The 5,464-nt window shown below is 39.3% G+C and overlaps 1 long non-coding RNA gene across 1 annotated transcript in view; it reads right to left on the reverse strand.

The window, feature by feature from the left end:
• Positions 1–1,386: 1,386 nt before the first annotated feature.
• The window catches only part of LOC116669869 (uncharacterized), a 5,387-nt gene continuing 1,309 nt past the window's right edge, over positions 1,387–5,464 (reverse strand). The window contains exons 2-3 of the long non-coding RNA XR_004326894.1: positions 2,344–2,346; positions 1,387–1,399 (exon numbers count right to left, since the gene is read on the reverse strand). This is a non-coding gene — a long non-coding RNA (uncharacterized LOC116669869). The remainder of the gene's footprint in view (positions 1,400–2,343; positions 2,347–5,464) is intronic.

The following is a 5,464-nucleotide window of genomic DNA, read 5'->3' on the forward strand; positions in this document are numbered from 1 at the left end:
CACACACACACACACACACTGGACAGGCAGTGATGATGGAACATTTATCAAATAAAACAAAACAAAAAAACACTTATATATAACATTAATGTATGATGACAAAAACAGTCATTAGTGCATGATTATAACAACTGCTAATACATGTTTTCAAATCTGTCTCTTTTTTTTCAAAACTACACACACAAAAATGCAAAATACCTCATATCTCCTTCAAAATGAAAGACTGAGTGAAAGACTGAGGCTTATGGTTTGGGAGATTTGGTGTGTAGTTTGCTCTTTGAGTGAGAGGTTTCAAAATCCGTGTGACATGAAAAGATTTTGTGTGCAACCTTGTTTTGGTGGAACATTTGCATGCCACAAAAGAAAATGCTGCATACAACATTAAATGAAGTTAGCTGTTGACACCATACAGTAACGGGAGCTATTTAAATTAACTGGATAAATGGTTAAATCTCATTGGCTCTTACCAGTGTATCTAAATGTGTGTCCATGTGTAGCTATTCATACTGTGTAATTGTAAAACTACGTTATACAGGGTAATAAAAGTAGTAATAGAGTTGGTAAAGACTCTGTCTGTCCTCTCCTGTGGCTTAATGATCACAAAGAGAACCAACTTGGATCGAATGTGTCCTGTTAAAGTGAGATAGGAAAAATAAGGATAAACGCAAATATTACATGCATATCTCTTCCAGCCTTTTTCCGGTCTGTCTCTCTCTTGGTCCCTCGTTCTCTGTTTTTCCTCCCTAAATTGGAAAGAATCCATCTCTCGAACATTTACTAACCTTGGTTTGTTAGAAGCATGAAAGACATTTTTGTCAGTTTAAAAACCTGCACTATTGAATCGATAAAACATTCTTCTATTGTCTGATGGATTGAAGGTTCCTGTTTGACTGAAACATATTGCTGACGTGCTGCAGTAAATATGTTTTTTTTCTTTCAACTGCGTTTGAGGTATGAGGTTTCGATGCAGTCAATTTTTGAACATGTGTTCTCATTCCTTACTCCTCCATTGTTACATTCAAATAAAAGCCTGCCTCCTCTAAATCATTTACATGAACTCAATAAAATCTCTTCTTGGACATGTATCATGTTAAGTATGTTTTGTAGTGTTTTTCATTGTTTGGTACTGTTGAGTGCTTTTCACAGCCATTTAAATAGGAAACATCCAGCAGTTATGAAGCACTGCAGCATCCCCATGTGTCTGCACACGGAACTGCATTCCAATGTGTTCTGGCAGGAAAATGGGTGAAACTGTGGTAAAAACAACACAGGAGGGGAGGAGAGGCTTTCAAAGTCCCTTTATTGGACAATTTTTCAGAGAAGATGCACAATCATAGAAATCAAAAACAATAAAATAAGACAAAGAAAAACCTAAACAAAATGTAACCCTTGTGTTGTCCTCCCGGGTTAAAAAACAGACAAGCATTTGACTTTTTTGTTCCTTTTTCAGACTTTTCTTTAGTTACTACCACTAGTTTTACACTACTTTTTGGAATTAATGGTCAATAACCCTCATTTATATAGAATTGTACCTAATATTTGTGTTAAAAAAGCAGAAATTATGAATTACTTTAACTAATAGTTAAGATCAGAGGAACGAACACATGAGTTTAGTCAGGAATGAAAGTGATCATTTGTATTTACAAAGAGCAATGTATGGAATCTAATCCATTTTTTGTGGTTATTTGGTTAAAAAGAAACTCATATTTCAGATATAGACATTTTTTTAAAGGGGTCAAATCTGACCCGAGGACAACACGAGACCAAACAAAACAACAGAAAGAAAGTGCTTTTCTTAAATAAAAACTATCCACCAACGCTCCATCCTTCCCCTCTAAGCAAACCCCTTCCCCCTCCTCTCCCATAGCACACAAATGACTGAAATCCAGCAAATTGTCACCCTCAATTAGGACCTTGGTACTGACTCTACGCTACAAGCACCCTGAGCCCGGTTCAGTGTCTTTTTGATTTCTGTATTTTGGACTAAAAATGACTAATTCCAAAGAAAAAAACCTCCATGAAACCCTGAAACCACCTTTTAAGAAGCTGTAGCAGAGCTGACAGCCGAGGTACAAATAAATGTGCTAGGGTTTTCACCTGAAAAAAAATCCCTCCCCCAGTACTGGATCCAGGTGCACTCTGTATCTGTTCGTAGCTATAGCCCCATGTACAATCCTCAAATGAAGGTCTGCTTCCCGCTTTTCAACGAGCAGCTTCAGTCCACCTCGACTCCTTCAGCTCAGCCAAAGACCGCATGTTCAGGACCTTTATACAGGTATAATAAAGCGTTTTTTCTGCCCTGCAGCTTGAAACTTGTTCAGGTGAATGGGTTGTAAAAGACACTAGCTGGCCTGCTTCCCCCCGCCACTCCCCCACAGCTGCGGTGATGGTCAGAGAGGGGAAACTGTACTCCCACCCCTCACTCCACTGATCACACAGAGTCTGATTCTCTACCACAGTTCGCTCAGGTTGCTCCAGGGCACAATCTTCATTCTCCACCCTGTCGATCAGTCTGATGGAGGTAATGTTGCTACTCGCTCTTAGGACGTCAACAGATGCGGAAATTACCTTCATCAGGTGACCCAGTTTGGTACACCCAGCCTCTCTGAGACTGGCCCACAGGCTGGCACACTGTAATGTTCAAGTCGTTAAAAAGGTTAGAAAGGTTCCTCAAACAGTCACATTCCCAGAGTTTTATTTGCATCACAAGTACATTTTAGTAACTGCTACACCTGCAGCACAAAGTGTTAGAAAGAAGTCAGCCCAGTGAGGTCCATATCCTCAGTTTGTAAGAGGAAAAGCTGCTTGTTGTAGCCCAACCGCCCAGCTCTCCTCAGCAGCCACAGCTGTATAATATTCTTTGGGCAGTCTGGAGTCTAAAGGAGGCAATATTTGACTGGCTTTGCACCAGCCTGCCCCCCTTCAGCTACATGCAGGGAGAGAGCTGCTGCCTGAACCCAGTGCCGACCCGACAAGAAGTCAACGACGGCCCTCTGAATAACAATGAGCCTGTGCCAAAGGGTCGAGGCAACCGAGTTATTGGCAATCAAAAATCTTCCCATACTACAGCTGGGGTTGCAGCCACTGCCATTTAGACAACCGATCGCACACAGAAACTAACAGTTTCCAGTACCTGTCATGATGATGAAAGTAATCTAATCTAATCAAGTATTCAATTCAATTCAAGGGGCTTTATTTGCATGAATGTTTCAATAACAATGTTGGCAAAGCATCAGACAAAACCCAATAAACAGTTCTATGTAAAGTAACACAATATTAGGATGCGTTTCTGTCATTTTACAAATTATTTATTCTATACACTACATCTTTTCAATTCCTCACTACAGCTGTTCCATAAATTCACTATAAGGGGGCAATCAAGTTTACAGGATATTTAGATCTTTATTTAAAATCTTTAATGTTAATGTGAATGTTTGCTTTGATATCATGTGTTTCCAGCGTAATTCATTATCCAATATCACTCCCAGAAATGTAAACAGGCACTCTTTCTGATTTCAAAGTCATTAATCATGACTTTGCTTGAATATTGTTGCCCAATTGCCCGGAAAATATGAATTCAGTCTTACGTAAATTTTGTGTTTTTGTTCAAAACATTTTTTTTTTCACTGTGTTCAAAATTTGTTTAAATTCATTGCCACAACAAACTTAAATAGTGTCATCTAACAATGAAATGCATTTTAACCCCAGATGTATTATTTATAAACAATAGCTGGGCCTAACACTGAGCCTTGGGGAACACCGCTAGTAACCTTCAGTAATTGTGAGTTAAGTAAGAGAATGCTACCCCCCTATAAGATAAGATAAACCTTTATTGTCTCCTATAGGAGAAAATTGTCTTGGGCATTTGAGAAAAACAAATGGTGACACATCACACACATACATACAACACACAAAAAACCTACAAAGAACATAATCATACATTATCTCATCCAATGCTTCAAAGAAGATCGAATAACCACACGCAATACCCCCCCCCCCCCCCCCCCCACACACACACACACACACACACACACACCTTCCCCCACATTCACAGGACAGAAGAGAACCCACTGCAATCCTCCCCCTCATATTGCACTTAATGTTGATAATGATTGCACATTTCCCGTTAACTCAATAACTTCTGTATTGCACAATGCCCAATTGCATACTACCATATAAAATTTACATAGCATATAATGCATACATATATATATATACACACACACACACACACACACATCTTATCTGTTATTATTCATTAATCTGATTGAAAGCAGCACAAATGGGATGTTGTACCTGTTAAGCTTTGGTAACCTGTACCTTCTACCTGAAGGCATCAGCTCAAACTCACTATACAGGACGTGATTTGAGTCGTGGGGGATTTGGAGACCCTGATTCCTCAACGCCTCCACAAAGAGCTCCTGAAGAGGAGTTGTTGTCATTTGGCCAATTATTTTTGCAGCCCTTTTCATCAAGTTTTGGAGCTGTGATTTTAATTTACCGGACAGGTTATAGAACCAAGCCATAATGCCATAACTACCAATAGATTCAATGGTTGCCTTGTAAAACAGTAGCATATCTTTGTCCACTCCATGAACTCGAAGTCGTATAAAAAACTATATACGCTGACATAGCTTTAAGCAAACATACTCCACTTGATGGGACCACTGCAACTAACAATTCTAAAATCTAATAGTATCTAAGAGTATCAGAAAGAGTAGAGTTGACCCATACCTGCTGCTTCCCTCTGTTAGAAAAGAACCATACCATTTAATAATGAAGGGGTTCATTTCTATCTATCTATCAATCTATAACAGTGTCTGAGGGAGACTAAAATTAAATGCAGAGCTGAAGTCCATAAATAATAATGAAACATAAGCTGATGGATATTCAAGATGCTTTAAGACAGAGTGTATAGTTTTGATTAAGGCATCTTCAGTACCCCTGCCATTATTATTGGCTAATTGGTAGGGTCCAAGAGATGCTGTACCTCGCTCCTTAAATTACCAACCATCATACGTTCTAATGATTTCATTACTATTGAGGTTAGCGCTACTGGTCTATAATCATTATTATGCTGTGAGAAGGGCTTTTTGGGCCCAGGAATGACAACAGATGTCTTCCAAATAGTAGGGATGGTAAGTATCGACAGAGTGTTGGAATAGAGGGCTCCAATGAGTCAGCTCATCTGAAAATGTTTTCAAAGCAAAAGATAAAATACCATCAGGCCCACTGGCCTTATTTCTGTTCAGCTTTTTAAAAACAATGGTAACAGCATTAGGGTTAATTATTATTCTGTCTTGTATCGGGTCACATGGTAGTGACATAGGTCTCTGCAGCAGATCACATTAGTTTCATGATCCAGATCAAAAGGTTTGTAGAAGGTTGGCTCAGTTGGTACAGCAGGCGCACATGTACTTAGAGGTTTATGCCTCGACGCAGGGTTCCAGGGTTTGAGTCCGAA

Source organism: Etheostoma spectabile, chromosome 20 (assembly GCF_008692095.1).
Source record: "Etheostoma spectabile isolate EspeVRDwgs_2016 chromosome 20, UIUC_Espe_1.0, whole genome shotgun sequence".
Taxonomy (NCBI): Eukaryota; Metazoa; Chordata; class Actinopteri; order Perciformes; family Percidae; genus Etheostoma; species Etheostoma spectabile.